General features: G+C 46.9%; 1 long non-coding RNA gene across 3 annotated transcripts in view; it reads right to left on the bottom strand.

Annotated features, from left to right (window-relative positions):
• Positions 1-2,026: 2,026 nt before the first annotated feature.
• LOC115353661 overlaps positions 2,027-21,026 on the bottom strand; it is a 32,903-nt gene continuing 13,903 nt past the window's right edge. For 2 of the 3 annotated variants that reach the window (XR_003927660.1, XR_003927659.1), the window contains 3 exons: positions 6,225-7,928; positions 5,655-5,946; positions 2,027-3,512 (listed from right to left, as the gene is read on the bottom strand). This is a non-coding gene — a long non-coding RNA (uncharacterized LOC115353661). The remainder of the gene's footprint in view (positions 3,513-5,654; positions 5,947-6,224; positions 7,929-21,026) is intronic. The other variant, XR_003927661.1, reaches the window with a different exon arrangement.

The raw sequence follows: 21,026 nt of genomic DNA, 5'->3' as shown, positions 1-21,026 counted from the left end.
AGTGCTATTTCTTTTTCCATGCAGAGTAAATGAAAAGACCATTTTGATGGTGTCTGCACTTTTTAGACCCTGAACAAGGGCTGAATAAACAGGAAACGAAGGTCAGGGGGCAATAAGTGACAGAGAAGAAAAGGTGAACAGACAGGATAGTCAACGATGCTGGCAAATGGGCTAACATGAACAGTCCTTTTGCACTTTAATGTTTAAAGAAGCTGTGATTTCACATAGAAGGAAGACAATGGTTGTGCTGCCAGGGAAGCACTGAAAGGAAAACCTGAGCATCAGTTACATTTGCAAGGTATTTCCAAACCTGATGCTCAATGGCTTCCTATTAAGTATGGAATATTCTGTATTAATTCCGTAGCCTGTGATGAGCGGGCGCTGCGCCAACCATTTTGCATGGGGGCTGCCGAGCAGATGAGTGCTGAGCTGTATGGAAGATTTCATTTGTGTAAATGAGGAGGCCGTTATCACAGCACTAAAGGTCCTGTTTTTAAAAAAGCCTCCTGTGGCATTATGCACAAAACAACCTATTTATGCAGCATGAAAATATTTATGTGCTTCGCTCCAGCTTAAAAAGGGAATTTGCAATAGATGAGGGACATGAGAAAGGATTGGAATGAGAGATAAGGAGAGATTAGAAAAGGCAGATCATGAAGTACATGACATCCTGCAGCAGTATGTAGAGTAAACCCCTGCTGTTTTTAAGACCTGAGCCTTGGGAATGGTGTCTGGATCATTCATACACTTCCTATAATTTTCCACAGGCAGGGCACTGCAGTTGCTGGAAATGTGAGGGTACACTGTGCTGAAAGCATTGATGGTCTTTATAACCAACTTTGTCCTTTCCAGCCTCAACCGCTTGCCCTTGCTGGGGTCATGCCCAGGGCTTGCCTTTGGGCTGGGGGATGCTGTAGGGTGCTGAGCTCCTCCATCCAAAAGCAGAAAACAGGGGAAAAATCACCTGTGCAGGGGCTCAGAAGGACATGATGCAAGTCAAGTGGTCCTGTTGGGGTGGCTTCATAACAGGACAGAGCTAACTGTGCTTGCTGTTATATGGCTCAGACCCTTGTTCCCTGTCCTTACACACAAGCAAGTTTCCCAGGCTTTTTCGATTACTACAAGTTTGCTTCGCTGAAGTGAGCAGTTCCTCCGAGGGGCTGCAGTGCTGTGGCTCAGTCACAGTGCTCTTCACTGACTTCTGTAGGACCAGGCTAGGAGTAGGATGTGGCTCCACATGCCCTCTTCCCCCTGCCTGCCTTGGAACAGAAATTGTGGAAGAGCTGTCTCGGGCACGGTTAGTCCCGTGGGCGGGAGGATGGCCAGGTTATTGGGAGAACACATCTGATGGGGACACCGTCAGGCCACGCACCTGGTCCCTGCCATGCCCGGCAGCCCCGGTCCCATTTGAAGGCCACCTGGCAGCCATCTGCTCATGCATGTACATTTTTGGACCTGGGCAAAAACGTTAGGAACGGGCTCTGAAGGCTTTGGTGCAGCAGCATGGGCCCATGTTGTGCTGTGCAAGGTCCCAGGCACCTGGCTTCTGCACATCCCTGCTTGGTTTTCCAGTGTGCTCATCTGGACTGCAATTATGTTTCTTTGTGCAGAAAGGCAGCTTAGATGGCTAATTGTCCTGCAGCAAATCTGCTTGCACTAAGGCAAGCAGGTATTCTACAGTGCTTTCAACGAAGGCTGTGAGTACAGCATGAGGATATTTTTTAATTGCCTTTCAGCAATTCAGCATCATTCTTGCTCCAGATGCAGATGCACCAGCTGCTGGTCCTCCCTGGGACAGCCAGTGCCACCCCAGGTAGCTCAAAGGGGCTTGTGTGTTGACAGATCCATGGGCTGTGGAGGTGCCATGTCGGCTCCTTGAAGTCTTTGTGCGGTATTTCAGAAATCGGCTCTGTGCTGCTTCTAACCTCCCCCAGCACACATGCACCCCACCCCCAGGTATCAGGCTCTCATTTGATCCTGTGGTCAAATAATGTGATGTTTTGGTTTTAATTAATGTTGGAAAGAGGGGAAAATGACCGTTTGGTCTCTGTGGGAGCCTGACCTGGCTGCAGACTCGGGATGACATCTAAGACGGAGGCTCTTGGCTGCGATGGTGGGAGTCAAGGCCAGCTCCTGGCTTGTGACAGCACCCTGAAACGTGACTGGGGACTGAGCACCCCCTGAAATAAAAATACCTGAATACATGTGGGATCTGGGGATGATCTCACACCCTAGCTCTAAAGCAAGAAAAATCATAATGCCCCAGTACCCATGGAGCTAATGAAAAACTTTCAAGCCCAAATACACACATAGTGACAGCCATGAAAGTAAATAATTTCTGTCTCAGCTTTCTGTGTCCTCCTATCCACTCCCCATCTCTTGCTGTCACTGCGGTCGACGGCTGCTGAAAAGCCTTGTCCGATTCCTGCATCTGGTTCCTAACGTACAGGCCAGCAGCACTGTGGAGGAGAAAACGCTGCTGCTCATGTAAGCTGTCCTGTGTGTTGGCAGGGCTGTGAGTTTCAGAACAGAGTGATGTATTTCAGCTCTTGTGAAATTTCTGAATAATCAGCTCATCAAAAAATATCATGCAGAGTTCCCTTGTAGTCCTCTCCAACTTGCCACCTCTCCTGCCAATAGCTCTGTAGGGTTACCACAGCTTGGCATAGCCCATTAGCAGAGCTCTGAACAATCACTCATGAGTAGAGCTGGCTGGAAAATAAAATTCTCCTTCTTGGGGGAAAAAAAAAAAAAAAAAAAAATAAAAGAAGATTTGGTGGGGGAAGATTTGGTGGGGCAGGGGGGATGTTTGGCTTGGCATTTCAGGATGAAGATTTTCTCCACTGCTCCCTCCAGCACCCTCTTCTACTCGCCCCTGCACCCCACCCTTTTTTCTCCCAACCCCATTTTTTAGAAGGTGACTCCAAGAAAATAAAAATTCCACTTAAAGTGGCAAAGTCATTGGATGCTGTTCGATCTGCTGGTGACATCGTCCCGGCCCCCAGGGCTAAGAGTCTCGCTGCAGGATGGGCACCAACCCGCTGGCACCTTCTCCAGCTGGGACTCCTGGGCAAGTTGTCCTTGGACCCTCGCTTTTTGCTGCCACTGCCCGGTTTCTTCAAGATATTCCCCTCCTCGAGCAGCTCGAAAACCTGCTGCTTAGGCATCTGGGAGCTGGCGACTATGTCTCTGCTCACGGGGAGATGGTAGGTGCTGGAAGGGCCTTGAGGTAAACCCGACCAGCAGCGCTGTGGAGACAAGGGGCCGAGCAGCAAGAGTCCCTGGCCTGCCTTCAGCTGCTCCCCTTGGTCCTGGGTTGCCTCCAGGCACATCCCCCTGTGCTTTCCCCTTCCTTTTGGACATGTGTTTTTCAGTCACAGGTGATCATTGCTTTGGCTGGAAAGAGCAGACTTCCTTGCTGTGTCCTCTAATGATGCTCAGAGCTGAAACACGGGGAGGAGACCAAGCTGGTTGCAGACCCACTCCTTAAGGCAAGCGGCAAATAGCAAGTGCTGCGGAGAAGGGAGGTGCAAAAATCAATGGTCAGTGCATTAGGATTAAAGCTGTGGCACGAAAGCCTTACACGGCCAGGATTATTATTTATTTTTAGGCCTGCGGTGCCTGCATTGACTGTGGCGCTTGGTGTAACGTGGGCTTAGGACTTGCGTCGCTTTGCAAACCCCTGTATGCACGCGTGGGGCACACCGGCATCCGTCAGAGAGGTGGCTCCAGCGCGGTTCTCCAGCACTGCCTGTCCCCTCCGTGGCTCTTCCCCGACCCGGCTGCAGCTGCCGAGCTTTTGCTCTGTCCCTCTTTACTTGTGCCACCCTATCTCTTTCTGCTCAGGCTTTTGTCATTTCTTTTGTCACCATAGTGACAGGAAAAGAGTGATGATTGCTGGAGTAATTTCCCATATTAGCTAACGCCTAAATCAGCGCTTCATTTTCCCCGGGCTCCGGCTGAGCCCCAGCGGAGCGGCATTCCAAAGCGGTGGCGGAGGGGCCTCGGCACGTCACGGTGCTCCCAGCGCTCCTCCGGGACAGCCTGGGCAGGACAGGGCCTTCAGGTCACTGCATGTCCCATCTCCGCACACCAGGGCTGCACAGAGAAAAGGGGAAGAAGAAAAAAAATCCACTTTTGCAAAGGTTTCTCCCTGACTGCATTTGCTGTGGGTCTCGTGGTCTGTAGAAACCAGGAATTTGGGCACTTCTGTCTGTTTTGGGGCACGTGCACATTTGCAGCGTGCATAGAAAGAGCTCCCCAGAGATGAACTGCTCGCTCCGACCCACGCAGCGAGTTGGAAAAGACCCCCCACGTGTATCCCCAGCCTGCACCCCTGCCTCCGCACGGCCCCTTGCAGCACTGCCTGTTCCCAGGGAGCTCAAACCAGGGCTGGGACCAAACCTGGGCTCACAATGGGGCAAGAGGGCGGCTCAGTGCAAAATGCTGCTCTCTTCCAGGCTCTATTAGTCGTTTACTGCATCTCAGAGAGACACGCGGGATACACACACACCAATACATACTTAAAAATCAAGATCATTAAGTACGCAAATACGTTTAAATAACAAACAAGCCACTGAAAAGCGGAGAAAGGTCACAAAATGCGAAATGAAAGCTGCTCTTCTGTTCTCCGTTCCGGCAGCGCCAGTCCCTGCCACAGAGGAGGATATATTAAGAAGAGTCAACCTTCATTTCAAGCGCGCTGCCTTTTGTCCTCATATCACAACATTAACATTATCCCCACATAATTTTGTGTATTTAATTTTACAATAGACTGTGCCAGTGAGCACTGCCTGTAAATATTTGATCACCACCGTTCCTCTAGGATTATCTTATCAAGAGTAAAGATATTAAAATAGAAATCTTGTCATGTTACTGCCTTTATACTTCCAGCCTGAGAGTTGATTGACAGAAAATGAACTGCCTGAACTAGCTCTAAAGTGTCTTTTCACTGAGAGCTTTAATGCCAGAGGCTATAGAAAAAAAGGTAGCTAGTCATCGGAAACTAATGCCTTGCTGTAGTTACAGAGCTTTTGTACTGAAGATTAAAAAATATGAATCTACTAGGGGTATTTTTACAAGTGTAAAATGATGTTGGTCTTTTTGTATCTTTTTGCCATCTCTAATGAGCCTTAAAAAGAGCCTTCCCTTTTCTTCCCACACTTGAATATTAGATGCAGCCTCACCACAGCTCACAGACACGGGCTGAAGTTTTGCAAGAGTAAGCTCTTGACTTATCTAACCTACAAAATTTCTTTTTGGTGATAAAACGGATTGCAAGCCAGGACTGAATGTTCCTGCCTAGCTTGGAATATCAAACCACTATAGACAAGTCAAGGTTTCTATTTATGGCCAGCTAAAGACACACCCGTAATGCTGTTTTAATGTTACAAAATTGCCCTGAAATTGTCATGTGTCTGAGGAGCACCATGCTGCAAATATATAGCCAGTCCCCGAGGGCTCGCTCAGCCTGTGCTCCAGCACAAATCAATGAGAGTTTTCGCTGGAGTAAGGACCCAAGCACCAATTCAGGAAAGTACCTAGGCACAAGCAAACTTTAATCACAAGCTCGTGCTCCTCAGAAATCAGTAAGGACAGAAGCTGGCTGGGGCAAGGGGATGGTGAAGGGTGTGGGTCCTGCATCCCTGCAGTACCTGCGCCCAGGCGGGTGAAGGACCGGCAGTTCCCGGCATCCCAAATAAATCTGGCTTTGTGCTGTCATGATCCTGGAGGGCAAGGAAGGGTCGTTAGTTCACAGATCTGTCCCATCCCAATGACGAACTGTAGCCACGGGCATTAAATCACCCAAGGCCTTCAAGGCAGTAACAACAGAAATGTTCTTGCGGGATGACTGAGGTCGGAGTAGCCAGAGACAGTGCAACCTGGAACACTTTGCTTTAGTCAGATCATTCCTCCCACTTTTTTCTCTTCCAACGTGAACAATAACTGTATGAAATGAAAATAATTGGACATTAAGCAGCCTATTGTTGAGCTGACATGAAAGGGATTTACATGGGTGGCTCCCATTAACAGCAATGGGTGGTCCCCTCCACACTTTCCCTGGGCTCTGGATGTGGAAAAACTTGTCCTAACATTTCACTTAACAGAAAAGGTCAAGAGCTGTGGTTTTGTTCAGCGTGCTCAATATATTCAATTAAAATATGCTGGCATGTTCATCAGCTATTAACTGTCTTTGCAATAGCTGTAATTAAACAGATACTTACCTGTGAAAGGAAATCTTTCAAGACAAACTCTGACATGGCAGCGGAGGAGAGTAGGAATTTCCCAGGTCTCCAGTGTGGATTTGCTTTGTGTCTCCGCATGAATCCCTCAACCACTGGGAGTTTTCCTTTCCCTGCTGCTGGAGCGAGGATGGCTTCATGGTCTGCTGCTGGCTGCTGATTTCCATGCAGGTAGGGCACGTCAGCAGAAGGCGAGGGGCTGGCCAGATCCAGCTCCTGCATGTCCCTTCCCTGGGCATGCTGGGTGTGAGCTGAGCACCAGCAGTGCGGGTTGCTTGGAAGCCCTGGGGGAATAAAATCAGCCGGATGATTTTTCTCAACCGGGCAATTCACTTGCAGAAATATCATTTACCAAGTTCCACTTACGGCCTCAGGGATAAGAAATGGAGAATGAGAAAGAGTTGGCTGCTCTGGAGTTTTTAGCAAACTCAGAGGTTTTAGAGGGTTTAGCAGCTGGTGACCTCCAATTCAATGGGCGGTAGAGTTAAAAGCCACGCACCCTGCTTTGCTTTGAAAACTTCTTCCAAAGAGCCTGAAATGAAGAAAAAACCCCAACAAGACAGACTAGTGCAAAGCAGAGGAAGGAACTGAAGGAAGCAAAAAGTAATTACCTGAGCCAACTGTTCTAATTATATACACACAGCAGACAAACGGTGATAGCAATTGTTGGTGCTTTTAAGACGGATAGCAGGGAAATGGAGATACAGTAGAAAATAACACATATTAAGGAATTAGTATTCATTATGCTAAAGAAGGGGGTGGGTATTTACATTAGTCAGAAATCAGGCATACAGAGAGATGGGTGACAGCAAGGAGAAGCGTAGCAAGAAAACCCAGAGCACAGTTGTGACGGGTTTCCCCAGTAGGTGTGAACAAGGGATGCTGAGCCGGGTGTGATGCCACCAGCACTGCTGCTTTTCCCCAGAGACCTTTCAGGGCTGAGCAGCACATGCTTTTCCCAAGAGCGATGTTCCCATCGGCCAGTTTAGTCTCCTGTATGTACCTTCCTACACGCTAAAATACAGCATTTCTGCAGGAGAGTCCAGAGCACCGGGTGCACCACAAAGGGGTGTACCCTGCACAAGCAACGGTTGTCCACTAATGCATAGCCCCAGCATCGCTCAATTATATCCCAGTTTTATGCAGCTGACGGCATCCAACATGCAGCTCCGGCTGCCTCCAGGCACAGGGCTGGAGCAGGGCACTAGGAAGCCCAGCGCCTCGCTGCAGGGCTGCAGGATAGCGCACCACGTGTGAGGAGCTGAGCGTGCTCCCTCTTGCCGTGGGGCTTTTGGGGGACAATAGCGTGCCCCCTACCACACTGTACCAGCTGGGTTTCGATCTCCTGTGCGCTCAGGGTCTTCCGCATCCTTTCACCACAATGTCCCAAAGCTCCTTGTGAGTTTGTGCCATCCTCTTCACGAGGTACCATCAGCAAACACTCATATTCCTCTGCTGAGGTCCTTAATGAAGATAGATAGTGATCAAAGTAAGCTTCAGCCCAGTCCTTGAAAAACCTCTCCTTTCACCATTACTGGGCCCTATTAGCCAGTTCCCCACCCATTTCCGAGATGTTCAATTAATCCCCATCTTCTCCAGCAAGGCTTATACTGTTAGATATTCAGAGCACGAAGGCAGGGGATTCACTGAAATCCCGGAGGAGGAGAACTGTTGGATTTCCTTTATCTGCAAGATCAGTTAGGGATTTCAGGTTAATCTTGCTTGGTAAATCATGTTGCATTTTATACCATTTGCCTTCTTGTCTCTGTAAACGGTCTTTCTCTCAGAAAAATGTCAGCAAGCTCTCACTATTGGACCCTGTTCATTTAGCAAGACCTTCTTAAATAGATGGACTACATTTGCCACACTCCCACGTATAGAGCCCCACCCCTGAGCTCATACACTTGTTAAGCACCCACCTGTGGGTCCATGGGCCAGATCCTTCAAAATTGAAGGACAGAGAGTGCCCACTTTCTGCTGTTGGGCACCCAAGCCTGCTCCTTAGGTGTCTAACAAACTCAACGAAGTATGTAAGTACCTAAAAAAACCATCCTGTTGCAAGTTCCCACTGGCGATCAGGAGCCATAAAACCTAACTTGACGTGGGCTGGTGGTTTTGGGATTTCATTTCTGCACATCTTTCTTAACCTTCAGTTTTGCATTCGGTCCCTTTGCCATGCTGCCTTTAGCCCATGCTCCAAATCTTTTTCCTCCCTCAAAAGCCAGGCATTTCTCCTGCTTTGAGGAAGAGGGTGCATAACATCATTATTCTGCCCATATACTCCTGCTCTGTGCTAGTAGCCAGCAGCCCTTCTCTCCTCCGTCTTTCTCTTGCCCTGTGTTGTTGTAGAAGTTGTGCATTTGAATAGTCTTTCCTAGGTCTACCTAAGCAAGTCTCCCTTCATCCTTTCCTTTCCTGACTGCCCTGGTTTTAGCTGGGATAGAGTTAATTTTCTTTCTAGTAGCTGGTACGGTGTTATGTTTTGGGTTCAGTAGGAGAAGAATGTTGATAACACACTGATGTTTTCAGTTGTTGCTAAGTAGTGTTTATATGAAGTCATGGATTTTTCAGCTTCTGATGCCCAGCCAGCAAGAAGGCTGGAGGGGCTCAAGAAGTTGGGAGGGGACACAGCCAGGGCAGCTGACCCAGACTGGCCAAAGGGATATTCCATACCATGTGATGTCATGCCCAGTATATAAACTGGGGGGGGGAGTTGGCCTGGGGGCAGATCGCTGCTCAGGAACTAACTGGGCATCAGTCAGCAGGGGGTGAGCAGTTGCATTGTGCATCACTTGTATATTCCAATCCTTTTATTATTATTATTATTGTCATTTTAGTATTGTTATTACTATCATTATTAGTTTCTTCCTTTCTATTCTATTAAACTGTTTTTTTCTCAACCCACGAGTTCTACTTTTTTCCAATTCTCTCCCCCATCCCACTGGGGTGGCAAGGGTGGTGAGTGAGCGGCTGCGTGGCGCTTAGTTGCTGGCTGGGGTTAAACCACGACACCGACCTATTTCACAGAGCTTGCTTTGTTGCCAGGGCTTCCTTCTTCGTGCCACTCACTTAGATTCTGCTAATTCTTGGTCTAAGAAGATATTTTTCATCCAATTCTGTCTCCAGCTCCTTCCTAAAAGTTTCTTCCTCTTAAACTGAGAGGCACTTTCCAGGTCTGAAGCAGGTTGCCTGTCCCTGCCTGCTCACGGTGCGACAATGCAGATGGCAGAGTTGCACAGCTCCTTGGGTGATCAAGCGCTTTATAAATTTCAAGCCAGAGATGTACAAAAAAAAATGGCAAAAAAAAAAAAAAAAGTCTTTCCAGGGAGCGCAAAATCAACACAACGACTTTAGCTAGCTGCACACAGGCAGAAACTTCACACTGCCTTAAGTCTGCGTGGATGTTTGTGCCCCAGCTAAATCAAGTTTTTCCAGATACTGCCTGCATCCTCAGTCTCCTCCAGCAGCACTTGCAAGCCCCCCTGAGCCCTGTAACCAGAAGGGAAGGGAATGCAGAATCCCAAACCTCTCCTGGCATAAACCAGGCTGCAGATCATAAGCAAACCATCAGTAAGTATCTGTGCAAACACTAAACAGAGGATTTCTGGTCAAAGCCAGCAGCTGAGAAGAAAAGCATCCCTTTCCACCCCTTGGTCTCCTCTCCAAAGACCTAACCATCCCTGCTGGCCCTGGAGCAGGGCTCTGGCTCTGCACTGTCCTCAGCCCCTCTCTGCAGTGACTTTTTGATTAGGTTGAGGCAACGATTTTCAGTAAAATAAGAGAGGAAAATTAACAGTTGCAAGACAGCGAGCTCTGTGTGTGTGTGTGTGTGTGTGTGCGCGCGCGCGCGTACCTGTGCATCTCCCGTAGGACAGGCTTCAGCACACTTCATGTTTATCAGGTCTAAACACGGACAGATGCCTGGGAATGCTGCGGGGGGGAGGCGGGGAATGGAAATCCCATCCTTTCCCTATAGAGTGGCAGGAGGGGACAGAGAAACAAATACAAACGATCAGTCACAAGCTCAAACCAACACGCTACGGGCACTTAGTCGCGCTTTGCTGGACAGGAGGGTGAAGAGCAGCAGCACAGGCGCTGCACAGCCCGTAGGGCCAGGGGCTGCGGCCGCTGCTGAGCACAGCTGAGCCAGGCACCAGGGCCACAGCCCTCCCAGCAAAACACATATACTAGCTCCCAGCTAGCTAGATATAGATATAGATGTAGGTATAGATATAGATGTAGGTATAGATATAGATGTAGGTATAGATACAAAAAGCTTTCACGTATTTATATATGAAGGTCTTTATATATCAAAAAAAAAATTTTTTTATAGTGTTTAAAAATGTGTGTATATATGTATATTTACATGCATACATATATATGCTGGTTGTATATGTATATATAAAGCCCTTTTAAAAGACCTTTATACATACACACAGAGAGACATATTTACACATATATGTACATATACATATATAAGACCTTTCTATATATACATATACACATATACATTGTATTATATATACATTTACATATGTATATATATCATAACTATAAGTATATAAAGGTCTTTCAGAAGGACTATATATATGGATGTGCATGTCTATATGTCTATATGAATATGTATATATGCATATAAAATTAATAGAATTAATAAATGTAACTACATATACATATACTGTAAATATTACATTATATACATCTTATCATCCATATTATATAATAACAATAAGTATATAATAGTAAATATATATTATATTTTTATGCTATTTGTTATGTACATTTATATTGTTATAATTTTATATATATATTTAGAATATATGTTTTTAAAGGTCTTTGAAAAGGTCTTTATATAAAAAGTATAATCAGCATACATATATGCATAAAAATACACATATATACATATATTTTTATGTATATCTGCCTGTGCATATGAATGAATGAAAAAATGAATAAGTAAAACCAGAGAAACAAGTTTATGGCATTTCAGCTGCAGTCCCTGGATAGGCCTGAAGTAAGGTGATGAGATTGCTCAAATAATTTGGCAGCCTTGTAATGAAAACTCTATTCTCCAACTGCTTTCATTTAGGCAGCCCTCTTTTAATAATACTTGCTTATTGCCTGGCAGATACAAATGTGAAAAGATGTAGATAATATCCTCTAATGATCCTAGACAACACTATATATATATATACACACACACACACGGGGAGGCAGTGGGGTGTATATACACACACATATATGTGTATGTGTACACACACACACAGAGCAGCTTATATTTCTCTCTGGAACCATCAGAAGGAAAAGCTGCCCAGGCAGGGCTCTCCGAGGCTGGGCTGGCACAAACACTTAGTGTAGAAAATCAGCAACCCGTCACTGAAGATTACCTAAATTGTAGGAGAAGAGGAATAATATTGCTCCCTGTAGCTCTGCAGAGTTTTATACATGAAAAGTGCGCGTGTATTCTTAAACGAGCTCAGGCGTAACTGGATAAAACTCCTGCGGTACGCATACAATACGCGTGCCATTGACTTCCTAGAAGCCCTGGCAGAAAGGAGCTGGGGAGCCAGCGCTGGGCTGGGAGGGTGGGCCAGGGAAGGGGCCAGGTTACCGTCCTGCTTTGTGCCAGGAGAAACCGCCGGAGTGCAGACACCCTGGTTGCACATTTTACTTTTAAATCCCCTGGCTGCTGCTTTCAGGCCTGACAAGTACCCTGACACCTTTCCTTTCCTTTCCTGCCACCAGCCCGGCCAGGAGACGTGATGTCTGTCTGTCTGTCTGTCTGTCCAGCCCCCATGCGCCTGGCCGTGGCCGGAGCCCCTGTCGCGTCCCAGAGTTGGAGCGACTCAGGTTCGTGGATTTCCTTTGTCAGAATTAAGGTGAAACGACACCAGGGGAGTTCAAACAACAATCAACATTTATTCAACCTAGATAACCTTGCCCAAGTACAAGTGAACTTATCAATATGAACCTTGCAACATGTCGTTAAGCCACTGTTTGAGAAGAGAAGGGAAGTATAGAAAAATGAAATGGAAAAGGGAACATGAAACTGTGTCAGAAGGAGAGCCCTCCCGTTGAGTCACGAGGTTCAGAGCAGACCCCCTTGCTTTCTGGACTCCTTCTCAGAGAGGAGCCCAGGGGCGGCTAGGTCCACTCCTAGTCTCAGACTTGGTCAACGGTTTATGTTTAAAAGGATGAGGTGTAGGGACTGTGGAAAAGAGAGAAGAAAAAGAGGGAGGGAGAGAAAGAGAGAAAGAAAGAAGAAAGAGAGAAGGAAAGGGTTTCACCAGTCCTGGGTCCAGCGTTGGTCCAGCCAGCGTAGAGATCCAGTTCTGGAGGGCGCGCGCTGATGAACTCGTTCTCCCTTCTTTTATAGCGTGTTAGTCGATGGTCTCGACATGCGCAGTCCCCTTCCCGGGGTTCTCTGGAATCGGTCCTGAGAGCTTTGGGGGGGGGGGTTCATCGCAGAGTTACCTCTCTTTTTTCTGCTGGCATGACCGCTTAAGATAGAGGCACAGTCCCATCCTCCGTGGGGCCTCCTCCTCCAGGCGCATATGCTGTGCTCCTTCTCCTGGTCACTTAAGATAAGGAATTGCGGCTTTGGAGAAGCGCGGTCCCACCCTCCGGGGGGCCCTCTCCTCCGGCCACATTGTCCTGTTCACAAAACTCCAGCATTTTTACAGAGGCCGTTTTCTCCACCAAAGTTCTTTAACGAATGTTTGAGACATTGACTATAATTTGTCCGACCGTCACACCACCCCGTGGCTCAAACAGTCGCTGTACTTTGATTCTCGTTTATATCATCTTCTTCTGTGGTAATTTTAACATAGCGGACAGTAGGAGAAGAGAGAGAGACAGCTGAGGATAGCAAGCGGCTAATCATACATCTTACTATGGCAAGGCCTGCTATTAAACATGTAAATCCAATTAATATCATAAGTCCAATATTTACAAGCCATTTTCCCCATCCCGTCAGTCCCAAGGATTCCCAAAATGGAATGTAGCCATGAGTTGGGACTCCAGCCATCAAACCAGTCAGCTGGTTGCATTGCATGGAAGAGTTCCCCCCGTCTGGTCGGCAATCTCCTTCATCTTTGCCCGGGCTTCTTCAATTGAGGTCGTGGCATTATGAATGGTAATACAACATTCGGATTCAGTCAAGTTTAACATACCACACACACCTTGTTCTTTTAACAATAACATATCTAAGGCTAAACGATTCTGTAACGCCATTTTTGATACTTGTTGCACTTGCAGATTTAGTTCCCCAAAGGCATATCGAGTCCAATTACTTAATACATGTACTTGCCAAGTTAGGTTTTCTAGCACCCATTGGTGCCGAACAATATACCCAGATGGTGCAAAGAATGCTTCTAGCTCTAACGATACTTTCTGTCCCCAGGTATAATAATCAGGTTTTAGAATGCTTTGAATCCACTTCTGGGTGCTACTTGGGTCATCAAGTTCTCGTTTTTCCTGTGAATAGGTGGTGTGGTATATTCAAAGATTCGCCTGGGACACATAGTAGGAATTCCCAAACCACACCGCAATCCAGCCTGTTTGATAACATTCAAGTGCGAGTACATTTTCCCATCTGAGCACCCCCAGACGGTCCCCTCAGGGGCGGCATACAAAGCGTTTTGACAAGTAGCTGCGTCTCCCCGGGGTATTTGATTATCCTCTCCCACCTTATGTCTTGGGAAGTGGTTAATGGGAATTCCACATTTTAGCCAGATATTAACATTATTGGTGATCTGATTACATTGGTTGTCCCGGTTTCGGTATCCAAATTCGGATATCCCCAACAGGTGCACATATCTCGAATTAAGGTTCTAACTTCCAAAACTGATCCATGTTTCGATGGGATTGCCAGCGCCTGTGGTACAATCTATAATGTGGGTACAGTTTAACAAATGGGCATCATTGGGGTTGGGCGTGCCCACAAATTCTTTCTTTAATAAGTGAAGAGGTTGTTTTTTTTAACATGTGTTTCACTGACCATCCCCAAGCAGTGTGGGCGTTATTCACTGAAGGATATTGTCCCTTCCTGTCAGGTATGTGAACACACCAAGCTGAATCCCATCTTACATTATACTGTAATTCAAAAGGGGTAATTTCCGGGGAAGCAGGCCAAAAAGGCACTAAATTACAAGATATATTGTGATAAGGAAGGGCATCCTGTTATTCTCCACCAGGATGGAGAAGGTGGGAATCGTCTGGAATAGGCTTCCTTGAATCCTGGAGGACACGGCGGGCTATGACTAATACCAATTTCACGACTGACCTCCAATCTCCATCGCTTACAAGTTTTGTTTATTAAGTCAGGCCACCCCGTGTCCCGAGGGATCTCATAGAAGGCTGCTTCATCTCGCCACCATCTGCCAGAGGAGGTATAATCACTTCGATATTGATACTCAAACGGAGCATCTACTAACCCTATAATGCCATTGCTCATATTATATTTTCCAATATTGAGCCTCATGGGTATCAAACCGAATCTAATCCCCTGCTCGGCAGAAGTAGGAATCTGAATACAGATCCCCTGATCCGTTCTATTCCAGACATGTATGAATCCTTGTATCACTTCCCAAGCCAAATTGGAGGCCCTTTCTCCTTGTCCAGATGCACCAAAAGTAAGAAAGGCAAGGAGGAAGGAGTTCCAAACCATCTTTCCCTGTTGTACCATAAGAATATCACAACCAAAATCAAACAAACAATACAGATAATGGCCCACTCATCAAGTGAAAACATAAGTCCTGCCTGTGGGCTTCTGATAACCTGCAAAATATATACAAAAATAAACAATCATTAAAGGGATAGGATTGGAGGAGATGTCAAGCAGTGTTGCTAGTGGTTGGGATCCATCCGAGAGGCTGAGGTGCACTCTCCGAGGCGCTCGTGCAGCTTCTGTAAAACAACCTCCTACAGGCCATGTGCAGGATGTGTTACGTATTATAGATGCATACAAACTAGCCTTAAATTTCAAGCTCTCTTGATTGGAATTGCTCTGATTAAAGTATCCGTAGATCAGCAGAATGTGTTCATTGTGCGTAAAAAGGCTAATAAGTTTATAGCAACCACTTGTTCTTACGTGGCGTAGGTGCCGCTGCAAGAACTCCAACGTTGTCTGCTGCCAAGCTCTCTGTGTCCTCCCCCCAACTCAGGAATTCTGAGAAGTCAACACAGCATCGCTAGTCAGAGTAACAAAAACATAAGCAGGCCATCAGCAGCTATGGTTTTAGTACTATAGCAGAGGGTTGGGGTTATATTGTGCATCTTAACTAATATGCTTGTTAGAATCCAGCCAGTGGGATACAGAAAAAAACATATTCTTATCAGCCATTTAACATCGGAACAACTTTAATTTAGGACATGAAGGTCCACTTAGAAGGATGGGACAATCCATCGGGTATTGATACGATGCTCTTTCCCATGGGCATCTGTGGCTACCCAGGAAAAAAGGTTAAGGGGCGTCTTTAGGGTTAGGGGTACTTGCCCCACAGTGGGCAGTTCCACTAATACTGGTTGTCCAGCATAGTGGAGCAAGTGTGCAGGGTCTTTGCCACTTTTCGTCCCTGGAACAATAGAAGGAGGTGTGGGACAGAATGCTAGGAGTCGGGGGCAGCCATTTGCCCCCCACCGGCTATTGACTCGGTATACTGCTTCTGGTACTCGCAAGGCCCACCCTGGGTCATGGGGCCTCAGAGCTCGTTTTTAGAAGTCCGTTTGTTCTCTCCACAATACCATTAGCTTGAGGGTAGTAAGGGGTGTGAAAAACCCACTGGATTTCCTCACCCTTAGCCCATTCTTGCACCACTCCAGCAGTGAAATGGCTCCCATTATCAGATTGAATTGATTGAGGCTTGGGTAAGCAGCTAAACCATACTTTAAGACTTTTCACTGTATTTTCTCCTGTGGCTCTGGATACAGCTTCAGCTTGTGTTAGTCCTGATACCACCTCTACTCCTACTAACACATATCGTTTTCCCCTCTGATACCCGAAAGGGGCCAATATAGTCAATTTGCCACGTTTGCCATAAACCTTTGTTTGTCCTTAAATGTAGGGGTTGCTCCTTTAAAGGGTTATATTTTTCCAAACGAACTCGACATTGACCGCATGCAGAAATAACAGTATTACATAATTCTCGTGTAACAGCCCATCCTCTACTAATAGCCTCTTTGTACAGGTCTTTACTTCCTGAATGGCCACGCTTCACGTGCAGCCACTCCAGAAGGTGTTCCCATTTTTCTGCTTCACCATCGATGGCAAGACTGGCTAGACGTGTTAAGGAATCTACTTGGTTATTTAGGAGGTGAGCCGGGTTATCTCCTGCCTGGTGTGCAGCAACCCAGCCTACCAAGAAAGATCTCTGCTTGGCGATATTCAGTATTTCTTCCCATTTGTCTCGTTGCCACACTGGCACTTGGTTTACTTCCCATTGGTTTGTTCCCAAAACGGTAACCATTCAGTACATCCCTTAAACACCGCATAGGAGTCAGTATAAATGTATACTGGTTCTGTTGTCTCAGCTTCCTTAACGACTACACTCCACACAGCAACTAACTCCCCTACTTGGGCACTACCCTCTCCCTCAGTTATCATATGCTCCCCTGAATCAATATGTAATGCTACTGCTCGATACTTCCACGTCTTTCCTTCCCTTTTTGCAGAAGCATCAGTGAACCACACATTTGTTAAATGGGGTTTAAAATGAGGAGCCACTTTGATATATGATGGAGGGGGTTCTGTATCTGGGTGATCAGAAGGGGGATCCTGTATTTGCAGCATTTGGGTGTTCCCTCCTCTATCTGTCTAGTGTGACAGTAGTGGTCTAACTGGGCATACCACTTCCTTACTGTTTCTCGTTGAGCTACTCCTACAGGGGGAGGAGTTCCAGCCAATATTGGTTTCAGGATCTTAAAGGGTCCTCGTAAGATGATGGGCTGCTGTCGTATAATTCTCTCGGCTTCCTGTAAGGCTAGGTTAACCACAAGAGTCCTTTCTCCCAAACTGAATACCGTTTTTCAGCATCCTTAAAGCTACGCGAGAAAAATCCTATAGGACGGGTAGGACCTTCAGGGCCACGCTGCCACATATGTATAGATAACCCATGAATTGCAAAACCCCATTCTATGTGGAGTGGGTCTGTTGGATGTATTGGTCCTAAGGCCTGGTAAATCCTGCTTCAAAAATTAATAATTTCAGAGCCTCTTCATGGACAGGTGTCCAGTCCCAAGCAGTTCTTTTACGGGTTAAATCATATAAAGGGCGAGCTATGATAGAAAAGTCAGGGATGTGTTTTCTCCAAAACACTAGCAAGCCTAGGGCATGCTGCAATTCTTTCTTATTTTCAGGCATTTTCACTTGTTCGAGGGTGGACAAGGTTTCGGGTGGTATACACACAGTCCCTCCTTTCCACCAGATACCTAAAAATTTTACTTCAGGTGATGGGAGTTGTACCTTTTCGGCAGGAATTTGGAGCCCTAAATTCTCCAAGTGACTAATGATTTCTCTCTGGGTTTTGTCCCACCACAGTGGTATCTGGTCCTCCAATTAGCACATCGTCAATATATTGATATACTTTTACTCCATCTTTAGGAGTGATCTGATTTAGTTCCTGGGCTAATGCATAGTGAGCAATGGTTGGTGAGTGGCAATAGCCTTGGGGAAGCCGTGTAAATGTATATTGTACACCCTCCCAGGTAAAGGCAAAGCGGTCCCTATCTGCTTCTTGCAAGGGAACCATAAAGAACATGTCTTTCACATCAATGGTTGCTAAAATCTGGTGACCCTGTTCTTGTATGGTTGCAATTAATTCTGCTATATTGGGGACTGCAGCTGTTAATGGGCCAGTATTAGCGTTCAGGCGTCGATAGTCAATTGTCAGTCGCCACTTCCCATTTGGCTTGCGGACCGGCCATACTGGGGAATTATAGGGTGAATGAGTAGGAATAACTATCCCCTGTTCCCGTAACTCAGTTATCACTGAAGTGATCCCTTCCCTTGCTCCCAAAGGCAAAGCATAAGGCTTGACATTAACTATCTTTGAAGGGGGGAAGAGTTGGTGCAGACTGCAAAAGCCTCACAGAGATTGCGGGACACCCAAATTTCCATTCTCTTCCCTTAGAGTCTACCCATGACCGGCCCTTTAAGAGGTCAAGTCCTAGAATATTGGTGGGTAGAGGACCTAGTATCATAGTAACCTCAACAGGGGATGAATCCCCTGGCAGCCAGCATTTAACTTTAGCTGTCGGCTGTGGTTGGGAGCTTCCAAAAACGTCTGTGACCCATATCTGCTTCTTATCTGCAATTATTCCATTGCGGTTAGCAACATCCGCCCGGAGTGCTGACATCTGAGCACCCGTGTCAACTAAAAAGTTACTGGGGTCTTAAAGGGACCAAGGGGAAAAGTAATCAACAGGTCTCCTGTCCTTATTTCAGTGAGCCTCCTTAAATAAACCACTGGCCGTCCCCCGGCTCACTTACTGGGGACGGCCTGTCTAGTTTCCCGTCCTGCGGACAGTCATACCTTCCTCTGGGGCAGTAGGTGCTTTGGGGAGTGGGAGTTGCCAGCAACTGCGGATTCGCCCCTTTATAGCCTTGAATGTTTAACTCAGTATGAGGAGGCTCCTTGTTCTTGTCTTTCCACCCTAGGACCAACTTTTCTAGGACAGAGGTGGGCAAGCCATCCATCACAGTCCCGGGGAATTCCCTTTTCTATCCCTTCTGCCCCACAACAAGTTTCGCTGACCCCCATACAGCTTTTTCGTGTTTACAGTCTTAGATGGGGGAGGTCGGCCAGGTCCTTCTATTCGGGCGGATAGCAGGCTTAGCCCTGCTTTCTTCCTTGTGAGACCCATTCTCCGGCCGTAGTTAACCAATTCCTGTGCCACTTCTCCCCAGGTCAGGACCCCTCCTGCATTCCGCCTGCCTCCTCTAGGTGCTATCGCATCACGTAATCTATCCTGCAGCTGGACAGCATATAATTTCAAAGAATCTGGTAAACCTCGGATTAGAGGAGTCATTCTATCGGGATTGGCATTTAACAACATCGGAGAGGGCTGTTGTGGCACTAATCGCCTATCATGCATTAATTGGAGACAAGCAGTTTTCTGTAAGCTCTCAGTCAACTGATTTATAGAAGGGGTGTCTATCCGTGTTGGTTCTCCCTCGTTCCATTTGGTCTATTCCCCCTGCCCAGTAAGCTGCCCGCTGCGTCAGAGACCATGGTTCCCTAGGATCATCGGTAGTTAGGAACACTCCAGGCCCCAATATCCTTGGGCTTCATCTTCTGACAATAAAATCCGGTCGCCACCAGTTAATGACACCCTCCACACATATTCTGTTTCAGTCTCCTTTGCTAGTCGGATATACTTTTCCTGAATTTTAGATAATTCAGTGGCGGAATATGGTATCGTCTTAATGGTCACGTGTGGTGCTCCGCCATTTTGGCCATTGTCTATCGGTTTCTGTTTTAATTAATGGCCTCATTGCTATCTCTTCATCCTCAGGGTAAAAAACTTTTCTGGTACCTTCTAACTCTTGATTTGGGTATAAAGATTTTGCTGTTTCACCTGAACTACCTCTAGACCTTGCAGGTCTAAGTCCAGGGTCAGATCGTTCATCCACCTCGGCTCGTAAATTCTTTCCCGATCTAATGCATCAGCCAAGGCAGCATGAAGCCGCTGTGTTGTATTACGCTCAGCAGTTAATTGCTCTTGCAGGACTTTAACTAAATCCTGCAGGGACTGAATCTTCTCCTTATCTGCCTGCTCAGCTTTCATTGTTTCCTGTCTGTCTTCCTGGGCTGCTACGAGTGCGGCCCCTAAAACTGCACACACTACAGCCTTCCCTTTTCCCGGCGAAACCTGCCTTCTTTTGCTAGCTTCTCAATTCTTCCTACAATGGCTTTGAGTCATGCCAGTGGTCTCGTGCCCAGGCTACTCCTTGTGGGGAAGGGCGGGCTTTATATGCAATTAGCTTCTCTAAAACAGGGGAACAGTCAGACACAGATATTTCCCGGGTCACCATGCCTGCCACTGCTCGGATCTCTCCCGACTTATTGTTGAGAGATCCTTCCCAGATCCTCCCCGCCCGTTCTCCGGGTGGAGGTCCGGTATCCCGTTAGAATCTCCCTTCCAACAAGGGAAATCCCCTATAGGCAGTTAGCCTCTCTAAAACAGGGGAACAGTCAGACACAGATATTTCCTGGGCCCCTGTGTCTGCCGCTGCTCGGATCCCTCCCAACTTATTGTTGAGAGATCCTTCCCAGATCCTCCCCGCTCGTTCTCTGAGTGGAGGTCTGGTATCACATTAGAAACTCCCTTCCAACAAGGGAAATCCTGTCCGTGACGCCAATTAAGATGTCGCGTCCCAGAGTTGGAGCGACTCAGGTTCGTGGATTTCCTTTGTCAGAATTAAGGTGAAACGACACCAGGGGAGTTCAAACAACAATCAACATTTATTCAACCTAGATAACCTTGCCCAAGTACAAGTGAACTTATCAATATGAACCTTGCAACATGTCGTTAAGCCAGCTGTTTGAGAAGAGAAGGGAAGTATAGAAAAATGAAATGGAAAAGGGAACATGAAACTGTGTCAGAAGGAGAGCCCTCCCGTTGAGTCACGAGGTTCAGAGCAGACCCCCTTGCTTTCTGGACTCCTTCTCAGAGAGGAGCCCAGGGGCGGCTAGGTCCACTCCTAGTCTCAGACTTGGTCAACGGTTTATGTTTAAAAGGATGAGGTGTAGGGACCTGTGGAAAAGAGAGAAGAAAAAGAGGGAG

The sequence above is a fragment of the Aquila chrysaetos genome, chromosome 20 (genome assembly GCF_900496995.4).
Source record: "Aquila chrysaetos chrysaetos chromosome 20, bAquChr1.4, whole genome shotgun sequence".
In the NCBI taxonomy this organism is placed as follows: Eukaryota; Metazoa; Chordata; class Aves; order Accipitriformes; family Accipitridae; genus Aquila; species Aquila chrysaetos.
Note: the sequence above shows the minus strand (reverse complement) of the source record. Positions and strands in the feature narration are given on the sequence as shown.